At 41.2% G+C, this 25374-nt stretch overlaps 1 protein-coding gene across 2 annotated transcripts in view; it reads right to left on the minus strand.

The window, feature by feature from the left end:
* Positions 1-25374, minus strand: part of LOC122560006 (cadherin-22-like) — an 837716-nt gene that overhangs the window by 489512 nt on the left and 322830 nt on the right. Inside the window, exon 1 of one of the 2 annotated variants that reach the window (XM_043710158.1) lies at positions 18121-18189. The exons of the other annotated variant lie outside the window; for it this stretch is intronic. The gene's annotated coding sequence lies outside the window, so the exon portion shown is untranslated. Of the gene's footprint in view, positions 1-18120; positions 18190-25374 lie in introns of those variants that run through there. 2 annotated transcript variants of the gene reach the window in all.

Here is a 25374-nt window from a genome sequence, read left to right on the forward strand (position 1 = left end):
AGGCATGTCTATTGAACAGCAGCCTCACTGGAGAGGTAGAGGCCAGTGAGAGTATTACAGCTAATCAAAGCTTTCATTTGTTGCTGGATGGTCACAGTTGAATGATGGTAAGATATGGGTTGGGGATTGGAGTTTATCAGGTTTTTATTCCAGTCCAGAAAGGGGTCCTTTAGCCCCTTGTGTCATGTCAATCATCAAATGTCCATCTATTCTTGCCCCATTTTTCAGCACTTGGTCCTTTGCATGTTATGACATTTCAAGTGATTGTCTGAATAGTTCTTAAATGAGAGTTCCCACCTCTACCAACCTTTTAGGCAATGAGTTTCTGATACTTAAAACCCTCTGGGTTTATTTATTTTCCTCAAGACCCCATCAAGCCTTCTCCTTTTCATAAAACATTCCCCAGCCCCCACCACCAGTTATTGACCCCTCTACTAAAGGGAAAAGCTTGCTGGTTCTTGTGGAGGGTCATGACCACTCATTCATAGGCACTCAATGCCTGATTGAGGGAATCAGGAAGGGGACGCCTATTGTGATCCAAACCTCTCCCTCTCAGCCCAACACCTTTACCTTCTTCATTGCTGCATCATCACTCATCCGTTGTCGGACCATCTTCAGCTGGGTGCAGTACCATCATGGACAGGCAGGAGCCTGGAAGACCACAGCAAGCCAGGCAGCATCAGGAAGTGGAGAAGACAACGTTTTGGGTGTAACCATTCTTCAGGGATGGGCTTAAATGGAGCTGCAGATAAAGGGTGGGGTGAGGGAGGTTTTTGGGTGGTGAAAGGAGCGGGGTGGTGATAGGTAGAAGGTATGGCCTGGTTGTTTGATGTTTTTCCAGCCTCCTGCTTGTCTACCTTGGATTCCAGCATCTGCAATTTTTTTGTCTTGAGCTAAAAGCTTCCTGAAGAAGGGCTTATGCCCGAAACAACGATTCTCCTTCTCCTTTGATGCTGCCTGACCTGCTGCACTTTTCCAGCAACACACTTTTGAGCTCTGATCTCCAGATCTGCAGTCCTCACTTTCTCCTAAAAGTGCAGTACCATCAGCAGCCACTGCCTTCCAGGTGATGATGTTGTACAACAGAGCTTCTGGCCTCTGTTTGGTAGTTCTCGGTGGGTAGAAATCACCCCCATGGTTCTTGCGCGAAGACCTGCTGCTATCCACTTAAGATGGCAGTGGGCCATTCCTGATAGAGATGACACCTGTCTCTACAGACACTGGCTCTCCAGCCAGTGATGAGATCTCCATTGCTTTAGGAATGGAAACTCAGACATCATTGCAAATGTGCTAACTAATACTAAAACAGATTTTACATTCAACCTCAATATTTTCCTTTGAGTGCAAACAATACTGAATATGTTTATGAGGCACAGGCAAGAATGTTCATCGACAGTTTAACATCTGCTTCTCTTTGTATGTCAGGCACACAAAGCTGCAAATTAGTAATTAGAAACAGAGTTTAAATGAATAAACAAGCTCTCTGAAGCTGCAGTAAATAAACTATTGATTTTAGTCAATGGTTCTCCAATTAATTTATTTGCTTTTCTCTGTGGCACAATTTGCTGAACGATCATTTCAATCGATATGCAGAAGAGCTCAGTCAGAGTTAACTGAAACCCAAATGGGTATGGGTAGTGCTGGGTTCAATCCATTGTCCTACATGAGTTTCCTCTACCTTCTGATTAAGGAAGTTTTAATGAGTAATCAAGGTTAGACCCCACAGGCGCTCTCGCCTTGTAATGTGGGATACTTCAGTTCATTTTGCAATCTCTAGTGCCATAGAATCATTATGCAGAAGAAGTCCTTCAGCTCATTGAGTCTACACTGACATGTGAGATACACCCGAACTTCAACCAAGCAAGACTTGCTCTTTCGCCTTGAATGCTAGAGGTACCAAGTGATCATCTAAATACTTGTTAAAGAATGTGAGGCAATTTGCCTCTTCCACCCTCACAGGTACTGCATTCCAGACTGTCGCCACTCTCAGGGTAAGAAGATTTTTTTCCTCACATGCCCCCTAAACCTCCTGCCCCTCACCTAGAATCTGTGTCCCCTCATGACTGACTCTTCAACCAAGGGCTCACTCTGTCCTTGTCCCTCGTAATCTTGTACACCTCAATCTTCTCCAACTATTACAACCCAACCTTTCCTTATAACTTAAATTTTCCCTCCCATGCAGCATCCTGGTGAACCTCCTCTGCAACCCTTCCAATGCAATCATATCCTTCCAGTAATGTGGCAACCAGTACGGCGCACAGTACTCTAGCTGTGGTCGCATTAAAGTTCTATATAACTCCATCCTGTAGGAAGGGTTTTGTGAAACTTGAAAGGGTTCAGAAAAGATTTACAAGGATGTTTCCGAAGTTGGAGGATTTGAGCCTTAGGGAGAGGTTGAATAGGCTGTGGCTGTTTTCCCTGGAGTGTCAGAGATTTTTAAAATCATGAGGGATACGGATAGGGTAAGTAGACAAGGTCTTTTCCCTGGGGAGGGGGACTAGAACTAGAGGGCATAGGTTTAGGGTGAGAGGAGAAAGGTTTAAAAGGGACCTGAAGGGTAACTTTTTCACGCAGAGGGTGGTGCGCACATTGAATGAACTGCCGGAGAAAGTGGTCAAGCCTGGTACAATGACTATTTAAAAGGCATCTGGTTGGGTACATGAGCAGGATGGTTCAGGGGGATATGGGCCAAGTGCTGGCAAATGGGACCAGATGAATTTAGGATATCTAGTTGGCCTGGACAAGTTGGACCAAAGGGTCTTGTTTCTGTGCTGTACTTCTCAATGAATCTATGACTTCCCTCCTTTTGTAATCTATGCCTCGATTGATAAAGACAAGTGACCCATATACTTTTTCCCCACCTTGCTAACATGCCTTCAGAGATCTATGGGCAAACACGCCAAGATCCCTTGTCCCATGGAACTTCCAAGAGTCATACTATTTATTGAGTGCATTCTTGTCAAATTACTCCTCCCAAAGTGCATCACCTCACACTTTTCGGGGTTAAATTCCATCTGCCACTTTTGATCATTGTGTAGCCCAAGACATTCAACCTCACTGTTAACCACCCGACAAATGTTTGTGTCATCCTCAAAATTAATAATCCAATGCCTCACATAGACATCTATGTCATTTATATTAATGATGACTAATAGGGCACACAGCACAGACCCCTGTGGTGTGCCTCTGGACACTGGCTTCCAGTCACTAAAGCGGCCTTCAGTAGTCACTCTCTGTCTCCCACAATTGAGCCAGTTCTGAATCCACTTTATCAAATTGCCATGTATCCCATGTGTATTTGCCTTCGTGTCAAAGGGTTTGCTGAAATCCATAGAATCTACATCAACTGCACTACCCTCATCTTCACACCTGGCCACTTCCTCAAAAAGTTCAATCAAATTTGTTGGGCATGACCTTCCTCTGATGAAACCATGCTGACTATCCCTGATCAAGACTTGCCTCTCCAATCGGAGATAGATGCTCTCCTTCAGAATTTTCTCCAATAGTTTCCAATAGACTGATATGAGATTCACTGGTCTGTATCTTGGCTAGTATCAGCAGTCTTGTGTCTTAGTTTCACATCTGGTCAGGTTCTTAGTCCCAACTGAACCATTGACTGTTTGTGTTTATGCAATGTACCACACATGAATTCTGATGCACTGAGATTTTCAAGTGGAAAGACAGAAGTTATATATTCGTGATGTCCAATGAATTGCATTTTGTACACTGGACTGTGGTTGTGCAGAATTCTGGCCCTGTCAATATCTGCACAAAGTGAAAAACTGACAATAGCCACATGCTTAATCTTAAATGACTGCACACTTTGTCTGCAGTGGCTCTGATTGTAGTGACCTATGAGCCTCTGGAAAGCCAAACACCAAGAAGGCAGCAGGATGAAAAGTCTTCGACCTGCAATGTTGGCTAGGACTTTTCTGACTTTGTGAGGTGCACTGAGAATGTGGGTGGGGGATTGTGTACTGTTTAAATTTTGCAGAGTCACAGCAGATCAGATCCTGGATATGATCCTGTCACCGGAGCATTACCAATGGAGGAGACAGGAAGTCAAGAGGCTGCCGGCCCCAAGCAAGCAAGAAGCCAACATCCAGAATTTAAAACGAGGGGACATTTTACAATGAGGGCCACTCTTTGACACAGAATAGTACAGGACAGGAACAGGCCCTTCGGCCCACAATGTTGTGGCAAACATGCTGCCAAATTAAACTAATCCCTTCTGCCCGCCCTTAGTCCATATTCCGTCATTAGGGCTGGCACAGTGGCTCAGTGATTGGCACTGTTATCTCACAGCACCAGAGACCCGGGTTCAATTCCACCCTCAGGCAACTGTCTGTGTGGAATTTGCACATTCTCCCCATGTCTGCGTGGGTTACCCCCGGGTGCTCCAGTTTCCTCCCACAGTCCAAAGATGTGCAGGTTAGGTGAATTGGCCATGCTAAATTGTCCATAGTGTTCAGAGATATGTAGGTTAGGTGCAGTAGTCAGGGTAAATGTACAGTAATAAGGTAGGGGATTGGGTCTTGGCAGAATACTCTTCGGAGGGTTGATGTGGACTTGTTTGGCTGAAGGGCCTGTTTTCAGACTGTCGAGACTCTAAGAAAATATTCTATGATTCTATTCCTTGCAAATTTATGTGCTTATCTAAAAGCCCCTTTAAACACTCTATCTTATCTGCCTCCACTACCACTTCTGGCAAAGCATTCCAGATTCTTACCACTCCCATCTCCTTTGAATTTTCCCCCGCACAACTTCAATGCAAGCCGCCTAGCATTAGATGAGGAAAAAGATTCTGACTGTCAAACCAATCTATGCATCTCATGATTTTATAGATTTCTATAAGGTCTCAACCAACTTCCCCACCCCCAGCCTCCACCACTCCAGAGAAAACAATCCTAGTTTTTCTATCCTCTCCTTATAGCTCATCCCCTCTAATCCAGGAATCACCCTGGTAAACCTCTTCTGCAAGCTCTCCAAAGACTGCATAGCTTTCATGATGGGTATGTCAAAACCACCCCAACATGTGGGGAAGACACCAACAAAATGGAGGCAACTTCTCAGCACTAGCCCAGAAAAGGGGCTGTTGGCGGTGGTCCCAAAAATACTTATGTCAATAAAGGGATTGTGGGCAGAGAAGGCAACCTGCCCTGAAAGAGGTTTCCCTTTAACAGTGGGTAAAATCTTTTAACAATACATTTCCCTTACCTGCTCAAGGCCTGAAGTCCTCTACATTATTCCACAGGGATCACCTCTCCCAAAGACCCCCTGGCTGGCACAATCTTCATATGGCAGGTCTGCAGGTGGCCAATTACAAGGCCAAATGGGGCAAAATTCTCTGTTAACCAAAATCTCAACAAAGCGGTCCTGACTCCCCTTGAAAAATTCAGCCCATTGAGATTTTCCATTTTGATTTCAGTATTTATAAGTTGACATATTATCAGCTCCGTAGGGCAGTGTCAGCTATACCTGTACAAGTAAGGAAGATCTTAAATCCAAGTGGATTATGCACAAATCCATCTGTATGTGGACTTTTCTGTGGGTTCAATGACACAATTTGCCCAAATTAGGTCCAACTTCCAAAGCTAACCAGACCCTATAGGTCAATATCCTGCTGATTGGGATAGTTTGGGAAGAAATGGTGATCAATTTCATTCCCTAATAAGGCACACTTCAAACAATTGTCCTATAAAATAAATATTTCGTTAAATAACAGACTGATCACTGTCCATCAATGAATTGAACAGCTGTTTCAGGAAAATGTTTAAAAAGTCAACTTCAGTGATTTTGATCACAGTTGATGGTCTTGGTAAGAGCTGACCTTGATTTGAGCTGAATTAATAAAACTGCACAATGAAGCAGAATCTCAGGTAGGATAGCCTTAGACCATCCTCAGGACCTTAATGTTATTCTTACTTCTCTAAGACTGTAAGCTGTTCTGCCACCAAGTCCGTTATTCTAGTGGGTGATGCTTATCGGACTCCTCAGACTTTTTAGACCCTGACACTCTTAAATAATATGGCACTTCTATGGACTTGTTTCCTACCCCCTTTAAAGTCCTTCTTATATACCAATTTGAATCACCATTGAATCACAGAATCCCACATCGACTCTCTGAAGAGTAACCAACCCAGACCCATTTCCCCTACCCTATATTTTCTACTGACTAATGCACCTAACCTACACATCTTTGGATTGTGGGAGGAAACTGGAGTACCTGGAGGAAACCCACTTAGATACATGACGAATGTGCAAACTCTACACAGACAGTCGCCCAAGGCTAGAATTGAATTCGGATCCCTGACACTGTGAGGCAGAAGTGCTAACCACTGAGCCACCATGCTGCCCCACGTACTGAATATCAGCCAGAAAACCACAGAAATTTTCTCTCTTTCCTTTTAAAGATGTTTTATGACCTTTCACCTCAATGACAAATCCCACTGAGGGAAATGGAATGATTCTGTGGCCTACCAGTCCTGTTCAAAATTCAGAAAGGCCTGATCTTGGGTTTTTTGATGGATAGTTGGGTTCCTGCACCATACCCTTTACTGACCCCTAAAAAATGGCTCCCAGCAGCAACAGAGGAGGGAGTCTGCCTGTGCCACTAGGTGGTCATTTTATTGTGCTGGTTGCTATTGACCTAGTTTGCGATGGCAGGGTTCGATTTCAGCCTCAGTCGACTGTGTGGAGTTTGCAAATTCTCCCCTTGCCTGCGTGCGTTTCCTCTGGGTGCTCCGGTTTCCTCCGACAATCCAAAGATGTGCAAGTTAGATGAATTGTCCATGTTAATTGCCCATGGAGTTCAGGGATGTGTAGGTTAGGTACATTAGTCAGGGGTAAATGTAGGATAATAGGGTAGAGGAATGGGTCTGGGTGAGTTACTCTTCGGAGGGTCGTTGTGGACGTGTTGGGCCAAAGGGCTTTATTCCACACTGTAGGGATTCTATGATTCCATGGCAGATTCTGACCTGATTGTAAACAAAATGGTAACCAGCAATGTATGTTTTCAAACAATTTGATTGGTTGCTTCCTGTTACTTTTTAATTGAAACATGTGCCTTTTTAGTCCATTGCTTAATCAGTTCTTAATCATGTCTGCTGATTGAATAGAGGTGTTATGAATCAGAGGCCAACACCCCTCTAATAATTGAAACTGAAACACCCAGAGAGGATCACCTTGCCTCATAATGTGACATGTGGTATATCCTATCTCTTACCCCACAAACTATTATAAAGAGATGAAATCCTTTCACTCGCTCTACAATTAATGGGTAACAATTTATTTATCTAACTCCAACAGTGAACAAAGTAACAGAATTCTTATTGATGATTCCATGACTACTACTTATTCCCTAACTGAACTAAATTCTGTTTTCAATAACACAGGTCCCACTTATATGAATCCAGCTAATAAGAAAACAATACATTAAAACTTAGTCCCTCAAAGTTCACTCACAACAGATCCTCCAGAATGTTGCTTTTCCTCTCCACTGATTCTGCTGTTGGGGATATTCTGAACACCTCTCTCCATTGTCTCCTTCTATCCAATATGCTTTCTCACTTGCTTTCTGGAGTCAAGAATATTCGCTAAACATGCCATGAACCTTTACAGATGGATAGTGTTATTTAGCAAACATGGCCATTTCTCAGAGGGCAGATTTGTGCCCCCTTCAGGTGACACTGGATTCTTCCCTCTCTGTCTAATTGCCTCTCTGTTTTATACCCCCTATGACATATCAAATTCCTATAATATGATTGGATTTAGGTGTCAATACCATCAGATTTGAATTTAATTAGTCCTTAGTCTCTATTTTAAATTAATTGGCTAAATTTAAACTGTTGTCTGGGTGAAAATGCTGCTTGAGTCTACTAACTGAACAGCTTTTAGATACATTGTGCCAATTCAAGCACCTGACGTTGCTTACAAACTGCATTTAAAAAAAACTCTTAGAATAAAAAAAGCCCTTTATCTTAAAGGGACATCATAATGCTTTCCCTGATTTACAATTTTACTATTTTTACATACCAACTTCCTGACAGAAGCCATTCAATCCATTCATGTTTAATCTTATCTTGATTTAGGCTTGCAATAATAAAAATTGAGGTAAATTTCCCACTCTCAGAATTGTTGGAGAATGGGATTCTCTGTTATCTAGTGTAGGTGTGGCAGGAACCACCACATCTTCACAAGGAAGTTGAATGAGTACTTAAAGAAGAGGAAGATATTGGGCTTTGAGAGGTATTGGAGAATGGGGCCAGTTTTTGAAGGCTCCAGCAAAGAGGTGACAACAGATGCAATAAAGTGGATTGTTTTCCTCTTTGTTGTCGACATCTATAAATTTGCAATCCCTCTAGTTTTGATGCCTTTGAAAGGCATGATGTAACTTATTCATGAGAGATTCAAGACTTTAATCCTAGTATGAATAAGTGTCCTTGAAATTCATTTGAGAACATTGCAATATTTTATGGCTCTGTTTGAAGCTACCTTCCTGCCCTTTCACATTTTGTCAGTGTTCCTTCATGCATCCATGCACTGCAGTGGACACAGTGACTTCTTGTCACGGGTAGAAAGGTCTGTTTCTATAATTAAAGTTGGTAAATTATCTCTGCAATAATAAAATAGATCCAAAGCTCAGAGTTGTGAGGTTGCCAAGTTTATCAATTAATTTTCATAAGTGTGAGATATCACTCTGGTCTTTGACAAGATCATTCCCATCTGTAAAAAGACATGAAAAGTAATTTGACTCAAAGCTAATTTGTTCCACAGTTAACATAGGAAAGATACGTTTTAGGCTAAGGAGTAGGTCATTTGATCCTGCCAGCCTGTTCCACCATCCAATGAGACCCTATTTGATCTGGGTGGTGTTTCAACTCCAAGTTGTTGTCTTCCTCTCGCAGCACCCCTCTACCCCTTAGCCCCTGACTTCCCTGAAGATCAAAAATGCATCAATGCACAGTTCAATGAGCAGCCTCTACTGTTCTCTGTGGAAGGTAATTCCACACACTAAACTCGCCTTCTCAGAGAAAAAAAAACTCTTCATCTCCATCTGCAATGTCAGACTTCTTATTTTGAAACTGTGTCCCCTCATGCTTGCTTCCCAGTATCCCCTTTTTCACGTAATCTCAGCACCCTCTGTTTCATAAACTGTTTTCCAAACTGACATGGGTATGACAAGACATGCCCTTCATTCCAGAAACGAGTTGGGTGAAACTTCTCAGAACTACTTCCAAATTTAATCATATCCTTTTTCAAATAAGGGGACCAAAATTGTACTTTGTAGGCCAGATGTGTTATCACTACGGTCCCTGTATAGCTGTAGCAAAACTTGCTTCTATATATTCTATTCCTCTTGTAATGAACGCTAACACTCCATTCCCCTTCCTAATCACTTGCTGTACTTGCACACTCACTTTGTGATTTGTGTATCAGGACACACAAATCTCTCTTAAATGATGTTATCTCTTCTAATCTTCTTGCTAAAGTGGGCAAGTTTACATTTTCCCATAGGATACTACTTATGCTAAATTCTTGCCCATTTACAACTTATTTATATTCCATTGTAGACACTTTACAAGTTACTGTCTTCTATCCTAGCACCAAAAACAAATGTAGTATTACACATTAAGCCCTTTCATCCAAACCGTTGACAGATTGTAACTGTTTGAGTCATGATCCCTGTAGCATTCCATCAATACAGATTGGCCACCCAATGCCTATTATCTGCTTTTTGTGAGTTAACCAGTCCTTTATCCATTTCAATATATTACCTCTACATATGTGCTTTTAAATTGTGTCTTTTCCCAACATCTTGTGATGCCTTATTAAATGACTTTTGGAATTCCAAGCAAAACACATTAATGTGTCCAAATTACTGCTGGACCCATGGTGATCTTTAGTAGCTTTTGTTTTCATCACATTAATAGATCCTCCCTTAACAACTAAGATAAAACTGGTTAAACAAGATTTCTCTTTCACAAAACCATGTTCACTCTGCCCAATCCTATTATTAGTTTTTTTAAGTCTCCTCCTATAACTGTCTGAAAAATAGATTCAAGCAATTTCCCTACGGCAGGTGTTTGACTAACTACCCTCTAGTTCTCTGCTATCTTCATCTCCCTGACTGGAAATTCCTTATCTCTTTGCAATACTATAAGATAGAGGGTTCAGTAGGCTGTATTAACTGCAGACTGTAGCATTCCATCTCAACAGTCCCAGCAGAAGATTCTCACCTTCAGTAGTGGGATTATCTGGTATACTTTGTACCGTTGTTAACGGCAATCAGAGGTATTGCTATCACTCCTCTCCTGGGCTTTATATATTCTGAGGAATTAGTTTGTAGTCATCACAATCCAGCTGCACATTAGATCATAAAACCATAAGATATGGGTGCAGAATTAGGCCATTCAGGTCATCAATCTGCTCTGTCATTCAATCATGGCTGACATGTTTCTCAACCCTATTCTTTTGCCTATCCCTGCAACCCCTGATCCCCTTACTGATCAGGAACCTACCTAGTTCTGTCTTAAATGTATGCGATGACTTGGCTTCCACAGTCTTCCAGGGCAATGAGTTCCACAGATTCATTGCCCTCTGGTGGAAGAAATTCCTCCTCATCTCAGCTCTAAAGGGTTGTCCTTCACCCTGAGGATGTGCCCTGGGGTCCTACTCTCTCCCACTCGTGGAAACATCTTTCCTGCATTCACTCTATCCAGGCCTGTCAGTATTCCACAAGTTCCCTCACATCCTTCTAAATTCCATCAAGGACAGACCCAGAATCCTCAATCCCTCCTCACATGACACGTCCTTCGTCCTGGGATAATTCTTGTTCACTCCTCTGGATCCCTTCCAATACCAGCTCATATTTCCTTCGATGCAAGACCCAAAAATTGCTCACAGTATTCCAAATCTGGTCTGACCAGCCTCAGTAGTATATCTCTGCTCTTGTATTCAAGCCATCTTGAAATGAATGTGAACATTGCATTTGCCTTCCAAATGCCAACTGAACCTGCATGTGAACATTTATGAAATGAAACCCCTTGCTGATGGCTGATCCTAGGGAGCGCTCAGTACTGCATGTATACAGTCAATTGCCCTTTGTACTTGTGGAAATCCAGGCAATCCAATATCTCGGGTTGCCCAGTTCTCCTGATCTGTGAGGAATCACACAAAACATCTTTCTATGAATGCAGCATTCATGAACTCCCTTCTCCCTCTGTATGCGAGAGAGTTGGAGATGCCACGCATGTCATCAGTGGTATCCTGGAACCACCCAATGATGTAAAGATTCAAGGCAATGGTGGCATTTAAGATTTAACATCATTGCCTATGATTGTCTCCTATTCCATGAAACAGTAGGTCTTCCTGCAGGAGCTGACATAGGTCCATGACTGACTGCTGTGACACCCTCAGCTCTCTTCGTCATTGGCTGTTGGATATTTGCAAGTAGTCACTCCTCTGCAGCAAATTCTGGATTGCTCAGTATTCCACTGGGATGCCTGACCTTCTGCTACTGGGAAGGCAATTGCCTAGTGGTATTAGATTAGATTACATTACATTACAGTGTGGAAACAGGCCCTTCGGCCCAAATGGTCCACACCGACCCGCAACCCACCCATACCCCTACATTTACCCCTTACCTAACTCTACGGGCAATTTAGCACGGCCAATTCACCTGACCTGCACATCTTTGGACCGTGGGAGGAAACCGGAGCACCCGGAGGAACCCCACGCAGACACGGGGAGAACGTGCAAACGACACACAGTCAGTCGCCTGAGGCGGGTATTATCTCTGGACGGTTAGTCCAAAGACATAGGTAATATTCTGTGGACCTGGCTTCAAATCCCACCACCACAGATGGTGGAATTTGAAGTAAAAAAAAATCTGGAATTAAGAATCTAATGATGACCATGAAACAATTGTGAGAAAAACCCATCTGATTTACAAATGTCCTTTAGGGAAGGAAAGTGCCATCCTTACCTGGTTTGGGCTACATGTGTCTCCAGACCCATAGCAATGTGGCTGACTCTTAACTTTCCACTGGGCAATTAGGGATGGGCAATAAATGAGATGCCTTCAGCCCGTGAGTGAATACAAAACATGCAACCCACTGTTCTGCATTGACATGCTTCAGTCTCCACCATGGACAACTCCCTTCTGAACCAGCACCCTGACTCCCACTTCCTGCTGTCACTGCCACGTCTCCAGACTCTCTTCCTCTGACTCTGGACCTACAACCCGATGTCCTTCTTCGGCCACCTTTCACCTCCTCTCCATCATCCCAGTCCTGGCCTCTGGAATTTTGAGCCACTCGCCATCACCCTTGATCAATTGTCAAGAGCATGAAAGTGTTCATTCCCTCCCCATTTAAACTGAGCTGCCCTTGCACTGGGAACCTGCCAACCGTCAAACTCTAGACTCCCGCTAACACATTTGACTTCCCCTCTGTTTCCCTCAATTTTCACCTCACCATTCTCTTCTTCTCAATCACCCTTGATCTCTCCTCCAGCATGCTTCTAATGCTGTCAGAATGATTGACGTACCCATTTCTCTTTGCTACTGAATACAATTTCATTTGGTGGTCATGTATTTCAGCGACTGTGCGTAACTTGTTAATATATTAGAAATGTGTTCTTACTGTTTTCTGTCAGAAACTATGATGTGCCACCACCAAGCTAATTGCCGATTTTCATCCTGCTGGCTGGAAGCTGATGTTTCGTCTCTTGTACAATTAATTGCCAGCAGCCACCTAGTTTATCAACTTCACTACAGCCTGGCCATTGTTCCAGTTACTTATTCAGCTGATCTAAAATAAACATTTCCTGATGGGTTTTTTTTATATCCATATCCACCATCCTGTAGGAAACACAGTTTGATTCTTGATGTGAGAAAGTAAAATATTTAACCCTTTAACATGTGAGGGCCACGAACAGGGTGGAGAGTAAGCCACTGTTCCCCTTTGTTGAAGATTAATAACAAGGGGCGGTATGACTTAAGATGGGGACAGGAGGTTTACCGGGGTTTTGAGGAAAAAAACCTTTCACCCACAGGGTGGTGGGAATCTGGAATTCACAGCCTGAGAGGGCAGCAGAGAAGGGAACACTCACAACCATTAAAAAGAGCATAGATGAGCACTTGAAATGTCATAATATTGAAAGCTGCGGGCCAAGAGCAGGGAAGTTGGATTGTGCGCAGATGGGGCAGTGCAGACTTGATGGGCAGAAGGCCCTATTCTGTGCTGCAAGACTCTATGACTCTACAATTGTTGAGAAGCTCTACAAAGCTCACTGATATGAAAACTAATGTTGAAGTAATAATTTTACTCGAAAATCCTCAGTATTGTGATTCAATTTATTTCAATCTTATAATTATTATCTGAGTTTTAAAACAGAAATATTGTGGGAATTATTGCCTTGTGATAAATATATTAAATTGGTTAATTTCACTGGTAAAGTCACAATGAAATGTAATATTGACTATGATATTAAGTGTTTTTATGGTGCTAGTATACATTGCATATCATCTGTTTTCCCTTATTCACTTTATTTTGGCAATATTTTTGAGTTTTAGTATCAATTGCATTCTATGCTATCCCTTCATTTTCTCTGACCTCTCCTTCTACCCTCCTCCTACCAACTCATGTTTTTTTACCTTACCTTCATTTATTCCGTTTCCTCCTAGCTCCCATGGTGCATCTTAGAATTGAGAGTAACTTTACAACAAATTGGATTTTCATTGATTGTAAATCAGCATCCTAGGACAGCTTTCCAGCCAATTGTAAGCAGAAAGAGCTCAGAGATTGACCAGTTCAATTTCTGATGCTTTTACTCATTAAACCAGCAAGACAGCCAGTGAATTAATAACCCTGTCGAGTATTCCTGGTCAAGCAAACATGAACTGAGAGTGAAGTGGCCGTGTCAGAATACGGGTGGGAAAGTGCCTGAGGAGAAAATGTTGCGGTTCATTATCTCCTAATTGTCTGTTTTCCTTTTTCTCTCTATTGCTATCTTTTTGTAGTATTTAGCGTTACAGCTGATGGAGAAAAGTCCATTAGAATTTACTGATGAATATGAACACTTGTGGTGCAGTGGTAACGTCCCTACTTCTGAACTGGGAGACTTGTGGTTAAATCCGAATGCAATAACATCTCTGACCAGATTGACTGCAAAATATCTCAAACTCACTGATGAGCCATGGATATGACTATAGCGGTACCAATTAAATCCCCACACTAATTATGGTCAAAAATGCCTTTCATTCACTGACATCAGTGAAAGTGAGGTCTGCAGATGCTGGAGATCAGAATCGAAAAGTGTGGCACTGGGAAAGTACAGCAGGTCAGGCAGCATCTGAGGAGAAGGAGAATTGAAGTTTCGGGCATAAGGCCTGATGAAGGGCTTACTCCCAAAACGTCGCCGCTCCTGCTCCTCAGGCGCTGCCTGACCTGCTGTGCTTTTCCAGCATCACACAAACCACTGACAGCGTACAGATACTTCATAAGTCTATATATTAAATAAACATTTACCACCACTCAACCAGCAAGAAAGTAAAGCATGCATAATGATTAAAAATATTCTTACACTTTGCCTTCTGTCTGATGTTTTAATGCATGAAAAACTCACACGTTATTATCACAGAATATAAACATAAATGTCCAAATTATTCATTAAAAAGAAAGTAGTTAGCCATACAGCATTTCCAATTAGCCAGAAGTTGCTTGTTGTGTTGGGCAGTACTCATCCGTACCACTTGGTTTCCTATGACCTGTTGTCCTGTTGAATGCATGACATTTTAATGGTGCAAGATCAGATGGGCCAATGGGCTGAGGAGTGCCAGATGGAGTCTAATTTAGACAAATGTGAGGGGCTGCATTTTGGAAAGGCAAAATCAGGGCAGGATTTATACACTTATTGGTAAGGTCCTGGGGAGTGTTGCTGAACAAAGAGACCTTGGAGTGCAGGTTCATAGCTCCTTGAAAGTGGAGTCACAGGTGAGATAGGATAGTGAGGAAGGCATTTGGTATGCTTTCCTTTATTGGTCAGTGTATTGCATACAGGAGTTGGGAGGTCATGGTGTGGCTGCACAGGGCATTGGTTAGGCCACTTTTGGAATACTGCATGATATTCTGGCCTTCCTCCAATGGGAAGGATGTTGTGAAACTTGAAAGGGTTCAGAAAAGATTGACAAGGATGTTGCCAAGATTGGAAGGTTTGAGCTATAGGGAGAGGCTGAATAGGCTGGGGTTGATTTCCCTGGAGTGATGGAGGCTGAGGGGTGACCTTATAGAGGTTTATAAAAGCACAAGGAGCATGGATAGGATAAATAGACAAAATCTTTTTCCCAGGGCAGCGGAATCCAAAACGAGAGGGCATAGGTTTAAGCTGAATGGGGAAAGATTTAAAAGGAACCTAAAGGGGCAACCTTTTCACACAGAGGATGGTAAATGTATGGAATGAGATGCCAGAGGAAGTGCTGGATGCTGGTACAATTCCAATATTTAAAAGGCATCTGGATAATTACATGAATAGGGAGGATTTAGAGGGATATGGGCTAGGGGCTGGCAAATGGGACCAGATTTATTCAGGATATCTGGTCAGCATGAACAAGTTGGACCAAATGGTCTGTTTCCATGCTGTACATCTCTATGAGGTAGTCAGTGAACACCTCTTTATCTCAGAGATAAGAAGTTATGGGCTGCTCAGTCTAGCGATTTGAAGTCAACCTTAATGAAACACCTGCTGCGAAGTTCAGTGAACTTGGTTGACAGAATCATATTCATAGTCCTCTGGCCAATAGCCACAAAACCCAACAGTGATGGATCTACCCAACCACCTACTGTTGCTTTCATCAGTTCACTGGACGTGCAAACAAATTGACTTCAAAACTGCTCAGCAGTTCAGATGACAAAAATATTTATCACTTCCCTCTCAAAGGTTTGTCTTAACAGCCTATCTTTACCACACAGGAGTGACTAACACTCTCAAACATCAGAGATTAATTGCAGGTACTCACATAGAGTCAAACAGCATGGAAACAGACTCTTCAGTCCAATCAGTCCATGCCAAACATAATCCCAAACTAAACTAGTTCCCCAATGCCTGCTCCTGGCCGATATCCCTCCAAACCTTTCCCATTCATGTACTTATCCAAACGTCTTTGAAATGTTGTAATTGCATCCACATCCACTGCTTCTTCAGGAAGTTCATTCCACACACCAACCACCCTCTGAGTAAAACATATGCCCCCTCATGTCTTTTTAAAATCTCTCTTCTCTCACCTTAAAAATGCTCCCCCAGTCTTAAAATTCCCCATCCTAGGGAAAAGACAACTACCATTAACTCTATCTATCTCTCTCATTATTTTATAAACTTCGGTCGGGTTGCCTCTCAACCTCCTATGCTCCAGTGAAAAATGTCCCAGCCTATCCAGACTTCCCTTCTAACTCAAACCTTCCATACCTGGCAACACCCTCCTCTATCTCTTCTGAACCCTCTCCAGCATAACAATATCCTTCCTATAACCGGAACCATGGGTTTCCAATTGATAAAGGTGTCAGAAGACTTTATTTTTTGTAGTTGGGTCTTTGCTGGGAATTGTATAAACTTGCTGCTTGGAAAGAAGCCATTCAGCCCATTCCCATTTCATTCTTGCCTATCTTTTGTATAAGCAGTTCAAAGCTAATTACGTCGTCCTATATTATTCCACTTCCATTATTTTATAGTTTTTTTTCTGCTTTAGGTTTTATGCAGTCCTTCATAGAGGACATGATTTCTATTTCAATCATTCCCTTTCAAAAAGTGCAATGAGATTTCTCCTAAATATTTCACTCATTCTCTTAACGTTCATTTTAAATTGATAATTTGCTAGTCACCCTATCAAACCTTTCCATAATTATAAATGCCTCCACTAAATCTCCTCTCAGCTATATCTGCTTGTATGGAAATAGTTGCAGAATCTCAGTCATTTCCTGATTAACTAAAGTATACCATTCCTTAGATCATCCAAGTGAATCTATAGTAATTACCCTCTATGGTTTTAATGTCCTTTCTTTAATAGATAGACAAACTATTGTGGCCTAATCAATATTTTGTGTAACTTCATCAATACTTCCTGGCTCTATGTCCTTGTGCTTAATGGCGTCATTAACCCTCATCTTCATGGAATTTATGCAATTGAATATCTCTTTAACAAAACAATAATACTTAAGAAAAGTAAAATACCTGTGGTTACTGAAAATCTAAAGTAACTGAAATTTGGAACTTACTTCTTAACAACCTGCTGTCATTTTTTTTCATGATATATCGCTCTGCCCATATTTCTGGAATCTGCCCATGTAAACACATTGTGCTGTAATTGCATCCCTCTTGCAATAGCATTACTGCAGCTCCTCTGCTCCAGCCAATTCTACTCTGCTTCTCAAATTGCTGTAAATTCTATAATTTAATTATAAATGATGTTAAATCTAATGATTATACAAAACAAAAGGATTGAAGTATGGTTTTGAAATAGAGACTGAATAATGTGCAGTCTGGATCAATTTTCCTCCTGCCCTTGAACTTCAATTCACCTGAAGATTATGTTTCATTTCAATTCCAATGCTACAGGGCCTGATTAGATATTACTAATCAATCCTCCTAAAATGCAAATGAAAGCTTCATTGGTATTCAGGTATCAAAATAAAGCTGTACGAAATTCTTGTAAATTAAGATGTGGCATTCTCATCTGGAACTCAAGAATATTAAGTTTTATTCACTAATTAAGGAGCCAGGTCTTGTGTCACAGTGCCACACCTGTTATGATACACACCATAATCAGACAACAATTTCAGGGGATTACTGAGACCAATAACAATTCTATTTCTGCAATTAACGTTGAAAGTATGTGTCAGACATTGCAAGTGTATGACATCCCCTGTCATGCTCATGGATAGAACTCAACACTTACTGTTCAAATTATGGTGGCTTCACCTTTTGCACAAATTTCAGAGTGAAGAGAGTACAAATAAAGTCTAATTAACAGGGTGCAGCACAAGATGCCCTGTTTCAGTGAGGGCCGACTCATATTTTGAACACATCATCGCAGACATGGAACTGTTACCATAACAGATAACTGACCTTCATTGAATTGCTGCACACACTGGCATATTGTTCATTCATTCCACGTGGTCTCTGTTTTGCTGCAACACCCCAACGACACAGTAGAGGAGACCGGCTCCTCCTAGTGACAGGTTTAAAAGGAGAAGAGGAGGGAAACATTTGGGTCTTTCAAGCTGTTAGATTGTGATAGTGCCAACAGACAGGTTTACTGTTATACTGCCAGATTGGTATATTTGTGTTGCTGTTTTGGGTATTGCACAAGCAAATAAAATTCAGCAAGCCGTAAAGAAGAATGATGTTTTGTGTATCCGGGCCTGTTGTTAGGCAATTTTAAACATGTGCTTCTACTAAATACTGCTTGATTTCGGAAGATGTGTTTGTCACATGTCACAGCTGAACACAACCGATAGGGGAGGTTTTAGAAGAAGAACATAGCCTGGCCCAGGATCTCAAATCAACCAAAATTTAGTCAGGATTTCTCTCTGGTTAAATTATATGAACAGTGTTCTCAATTTAAGAGAGTCCAATATTATCTTAATGCCTTTGTAAGATAACATCTATAGATGCTATGTAATAAAAGCAATGGTGTCAATTGCAAAATTGGAAATATCTTTGAGTATTTGTTGGTTGATAAATGTAGGATGGAGGTTACAGCACAGTTTGTGCCAGTGCAATCTCTTCTCTTAATGTCAATTAAAGTATCATGAGAGTGATGGCTAACAGCTTGTGTAAAGTCAGCTTCACTGCAATGCAAGGGAATCAGGTGTATGTTCACAGCCAACAGTGTGTCTTTGGATAATAAAAAGAGCTTGATTAATGATTTCCACACCCCACATCTGTACCATTTGATGGTTGACTGGATGCAATTTGTTCTCTATGCCCTGGCATTTCCTCAGTCTTACAGGGATTTTTATTCAGCACACCGAACCTCCTGAGCTGATTGTAACTAAACTTTGTATCAATTCCACATTCAGGCAGCTTTGAAACAAAATCAGATGCCAGCGAATGTTTGTTTCTCTTGATTTCCCTTCCATTGGCTACTACAGCTTGGGTTCCAATCATTACTGGAACTGCATGAAAAGGCCCATTGAAGATCACAGCAGTCACAAGAAGAGAGGTCCCAGGAATTTAGGATGGTGAGGGATCCCAGAGCCCAGGGGATAGACCAAGGGTTGGTGATGATGGCAGATTCTATTGGGCAGGTGGCATGGAAGCAAGGATGGGGTTACACATTTGAGGAAGGGTAGGAGGTGCCCGCACTGCTCCTCTTGAATGAGAAACCCTCATTTCTTCCTGCCTTTAAAAGTGGCCTACACGGGCAGCATATCAACTTCCTTTAAGCTTTTTAACAAGCTCTATTGACCCATAATTATTTATTTACAACTGATGGCTGATCTTGACAGCCGCTCACCCTCCATATTATGCTTGTCAGCTTGGTGGATAGATGTGAGATGATGGACAAGCAACCAGACTCGTTCTATGTGGTATCACAGCAAAGATATAACTGGCAGGGTCATATAATATCTAGCTCTTTGTGTTATCATTAATAGTCCAGTTTTAAACAGCAAGCACATGATTTCTCCATTAATATTTAACTGAATTTGGATGACAAAGCATGTCATCTAAAGGATGTCCATAGTGCCATTACCAGCTCCACTATGACTCTGCAAATTCTTTGTCCTTTAGTTAAATGATGTAATTTTCTTTCTCAAGTGGTTATCTAATTGTTGAATAAAGACATAATGAAACATCTCCAAATGGGGTAATGTATTTCATATTTTTAGGACAAACCTCTTTTTTTCTCACCTTACTTTTTATGTTTCTATCTTGATTGTAATCTTAAGGGCCAGTGCAAGCCCACTGAGTGTGAGTAATCTTCCAGAGTTTCCCCTGTCAAACCTTTTCAATCATTTCACCATCTATCCTCTGGCTGCTCCTTTAACATTCTATGCTATTGTGAGGCAAAACTAATTTACTTCATTTTTTTAAAATAAATTCCCCTCACATCTGACATTGCATCTTTAATATTGCTACAAAGTAGCATTGAGTGTGAGCTTTGCATTCTGCACTTGTCAGGACTGGACACAAGAAACCAAACTTAGGGAAATACAATTCCTACAAGTTATAACAATTTATAATGAAAAGAGAGTGCTGATTGGTTGGAGCATGGATAGCAAGGAGATGCAGCAGGATCTGTGAACTGTCAATCTTAGTTGGATGACTTAAACCCAGACCAGACAAGTGGACTCTGATTGGCTAGAGTTTTGCCATGGGGATTGCGACAGAAACTGGCGGTTCTACTGTTCACTGTTCTATTGAGTACAAGGTAAAAGTTTTGACTTTGTCTCGTGTTTTGGATTGTTTAAGCTCTATACTACCAATGAATTAATTGTATCTTACCTGTAGTTTCTATATACTACCCATAATAATATCCCAAGCATTGTTCTAAGAATTCTTTTACACAAATTGTTAGTCGATTTGGTGCTCCTCTATCTCAAAGCAGATGCCTACTTTCCCAACATTCCATCTCCTCTTCAAGTGCAGATTTTTCCTATTGACAGCATTTATTCATTCTGGTTTCCTCAAAACTATTACACATTTATTTACTTTGAACTGGATTTGCTGCATGTATATCTGTTCTCTCACTAATCCAGTCCCCTGTATTGTCCTTCATTGTTTCCAAAATGTACTTATTTGGTATTGTCTGGAAAATAGTATTGTTGCCAACTATAAGTAATGTTGTATTCCTTGCCATTGACCAGGTCCAATGATTACCCTAGGCAGGTAATAGTACATTCAAGGTTAAGGATATTTGCTATATGTGATTGTCATTTACTCAGCCCCCTCAGACTTGCCCATTCACACAGATCTTAAAGCAAGCCCATAAATGGAGGCAGAGGCGAATGTGCATGCACACAGCATGATAAAATAGGAACAGAGGAAACCAACAGTCAGATTTTAAACATTCCATAACTTATAACTTTATACAGAATCAACATAGGGCCTAGGGATGTCTGGTCCTCTACCTCCTTTTTTTTTTCAGTGGTTACTCCAGTGGTAGGGAAGATGAAAATCTCTGCTCTTGCCCTTCTAAACAGACCAAAACAAACCACTGTTACTAAATAACACCAAATTAATCCTATTGTTTGCTTTCTATCCACCACCATGCCATCACCCTGTGAGACTTCTGGTGTCCAATTTCACAAACATAAATTTGCATCTGATTTTGTTTCATGACTGGCTCAACGTAGAATTAATACAAAGTTTAGTTACAATCAGCAAAGAATGTTTGGTGTACTGTAAGAATGAGGAAATGGCAGGGTGTGGAGAACAAATTGCATCTAGTCAACCATCAAATGATGAAGATGTGGGGTGATTTACCAATTGCCTTTTCAAAATTTTAATGCTCCCAAAGCATTCCATTTCTAACAAACTGAAGGTCTGATTTAGAGTTTCCCACCATCAAACTGTAAAGAACATCTGCAACTTTTCCACATCCACCTAAAGTTTTTGACCCAGCTGTAGGAAAATATAGGAGCATTGTTGAGGCCTCTATCCTGACTGGGAGGATGATGATTCAAACAGAACTGCGGTTGGACAACCCTCACTAACATGTTGAGTTTAAATGATTAACAGAGGGGAAGATTATTGCTGAGACAGAAACAGAGTCAGGGTGTCCTGGATGGAGCAAGAGGAAGTTACTGAAGATATCAGTTATTTTACATTTCTTCAGTGTATCTGAATAAACCAGAAAAACTACAGTGATTTCAGACCTACTACAGCCATTTTTAAATTAACTGTCATCTATCGGTGTGTTGATTAAATATTCCCTGACCAAGCCAAGCTTCAAGACATCAATGTCCTTCAAAAAAATCTATGTAAAAACATCAACACACCTTGTAAAATCAATGTAAAAATACACAAGAGATAATAGAAATATAATGCAGGGGGTATACACGTCACTGTTATACTTTAGTTACAGCTTGAATACTTGGACACTGCGGTGGATCATGGTATTTGAGGTATATATAAGTTTTGTCTTTTTGTCCCAATTGATAAGATGCTGGGTTAAAATAAATTTTGCTGTATTTGCCTTTACTAGTCTCCATATCTGTTCTCTTATTACTTTTGGTCTTTAATCGTTTTTAATGAAAAAATAATATTTGTCTCTCTTTAGTCATTTGGCCCAATTTCTCTTTAACAGCAATAATGGTGAGAAAAATCAGCATAAGCAGTTGGGTTAATACAGTAATATCTGAACAATTGACCCTTTGTACTACTTTCTGTTGAGTTTTTAGGATCCTCACTTGAGCCAGGGAGGGTCCCAGAGGACTGGAAAATTATTCATGTAAAACCCCTGTTAAGAAACGAAGAAGACAGAAGATGGGAAATGATAAGCTGATTAGCCTGATCTTGGTCATTGGTTAAATGTTAGAGTCTGTTATTATGGGTGAGATTGCAAAGTACATGATAAAATAGGGTTGAGTCAGCACGGCTTCATCAAGGGGAGGTCATATCTGAAAGAAGTTGTTAGAATTTTTGAGGAGTTAATGAGTAAGTTAGACAAAGGAGAGACAAAGTGGACATGATCTATTTGGACCTCCAGAAGGCATTTAACAAGGTGTAGCAAAGGAGATTGCTTATGATAAGAATGCATAGTGTTAGAGGCAAGGTACTGACATGGCTAGCAGATTGGCTGACTGGCAGAAGGCAGAGAATAGGAATAAACGGGGCTTTTTCAGGATGGCAGCTGGTGACTAGTGGAGTTCCGCAGGGGTCTGTGTTGGGACCACCATTGTTCACTTTATACACTAACTCATGAAGGAACTGAGGGCACTGTTGCTAAGTTTGCAGATGACACAAAGATAGGTGGAGGGACAGTTAGCGATGAAAAGATGGGGAGGCTGCAGAAGGACTTGGATAGGCTAGGAGAGTGAGCAAAGAAGTGGCAGATGGAATGCACTGTGGGAAAGTGCACTTTGTCCATGCCTCTAATCTTCTAACCAATCTTCTAAGTGGGAAAGGCTTCAGAAAACAGAAGCACAAACTTATCATGCAGGTTAAGTTGGTAGTTCAGAAGGTCAATGTAATGTTAGCATTCATTTCAAGAGGGCTACAAGAGTATTGATGTCCTGCTTAGGTTGTATAGAGGCTCTGGGTCAGACCACATTTGGAATACCGTGTGCAGTTTTGGGTCCCATATCTAAGGAAGGACGTGCTGGCATTGGAGGAGGTTTACAAGAGTAATCCTGAGGTTGACGGGCTTGTCATTTCAGAAGCGGTTAAGGACTATGGGTCTGCACTCAATGAGTTCAGAAGAGTGAGGGAGAATTTCTTGGAAACTTGCAAAATATTGAGACATCAGGATAGAGTGGATGGGGAAAAGATGGTTCTGCTGAAAGGAGAAACTAGGACCTGAGAGCACAGCCTCAGGGTAAAAGAACGATCCTTTAGAATTGAAATGAGGAGGGATTTCTTCAGCCAGAGGGTGGTGAATCTGTGGAACTCATTGCTGCAGATGGCTGTGGAGGCCAAGTCATTAAGTGTATTTAAGACAGAGATAGATATTTACTTCATGAATAAGGGAGTCAAAGATTACAGGGAGAAAACAGATGAATGGGGTTGAGAAACATATCAGCCATGATTGAACAGTGGGGCAGACTTGATAGACTGAATGGCCTAATTCTGCTCGTGTACCTTATGACCTTACAATCTATTATTAACAACTTTTACCCCCCCTCACAGGTCATCCACTATCTTTGTGGCTCTTCGCTCCCCCTCGATGAAGAGCCGTCCTTGTCATTTGCTAGGATAGGCGTGTAAACTTAATCCTTTCATGATCCCCACCTTTTATGGCCATCCTTTTGTTTGGAAGGTGGTTTTTAACACTCTTAATGTTGACACAGTGTCAAACATGTAACTATTACTTCCAATTCCTATTTTTTTCCATTCATTTGTGTCCTCTCGCTTTTGATATGTTTCCTGATTGTGCTCCTCACTTTATTGACAACATGTACCTAGTCCTTACACCACATTTGTGGCCGCATTGGATGATCTATTAATCAATTTTCTCTTACTAAACCCCTTTTAATTTTTCTCAGATTGTTTTCAATCTGTACCTTATCTACTTTACAATTGAAGATTTGTCACTACTGGGCTTCACTTACCAAGTTTTCTATTCAATTAGTTTGGACTATCAGAATATTTTAGCTCAGTTAGGAGCTCATTTACGAAGCATCGACTGCTATTCTTTAATGTGAGTATTAACAGCTATGACAAATCCAGCTAAGGATGTAATGCTGCAATTTGGAATTGAGTTATGCAATGTTATATTGAACAGTTCATGCTAATTCAGAAATGTTGGTTATTTTATTGCAATAGTTGATAGTTGTCTTATCCTGGGTGAATTAGAATTTGCGTAATGAAGTATTTTGCCAGTGGGGTGTCAAATATAGTCCTTTTCAATCACTGAGGGAATCAAAAGTTAAGTGGACATATTTATGATTGTGCTTAATACCTCTTGTGACTGGGCTGAGGTTGAATCCTTGTATTTGGATTTGTGCAGAATTACTCCAGCCAAACTGAGCATCGCATTTAAAAATAAGGGAAAAACCTATTTCATTATGTCGACAAACCACTACTGAAGACTGAATTAATTTATTTCTCCTTTATAAAAACTTGTGATAATTAATTCTGTAATCCAGTACAACTCAACCCCCATAGAGAGTAGAGTAGATTTTATTTGTCATTTCTACCTTATACAATTGATACAGTAAAAAATGAGAGAGTGTTCCTCCAGGACCAAGGTGTAACATGGACAGCACAAACTACACGAACATACAAAGGATGACATAAAGTGCATAAGAAGTACAAAACACTTAAATTACAGTGTAATAAAAGAATGATAATTAATAAAACATTGTTCTAGCAGAAATTCGAAGTCATGCAAGGAATTTCAGATGGAAAAGCGTCCGATCATACTGTGTTAAGGAGTCTGATGGGCCAGGGGAAGAAACTGTTGCACAGTCTGGCCATGAGAGACCGAATGCTCCGATATCTTCTGCCAGATGGCAGGAGGGAGAAGAGTTTGAGTGAGAGGTGTGTGGGGTATCCAACAATGCGCTTAGCCTTTCAGATGCAGTGTGTGGTGTAAATGTCTGTAAAGATGGTGGAAGTAGCATCATGAGTTGAGCAGTTGGGACGATTCGCGAACTGCAGGGTGTCCAGTGACAGGGGGCAGCAGGGTCTTAATATGCCTTCTCATGAGCCTCT

Source organism: Chiloscyllium plagiosum, chromosome 20 (assembly GCF_004010195.1).
Source record: "Chiloscyllium plagiosum isolate BGI_BamShark_2017 chromosome 20, ASM401019v2, whole genome shotgun sequence".
In the NCBI taxonomy this organism is placed as follows: domain Eukaryota; kingdom Metazoa; phylum Chordata; class Chondrichthyes; order Orectolobiformes; family Hemiscylliidae; genus Chiloscyllium; species Chiloscyllium plagiosum.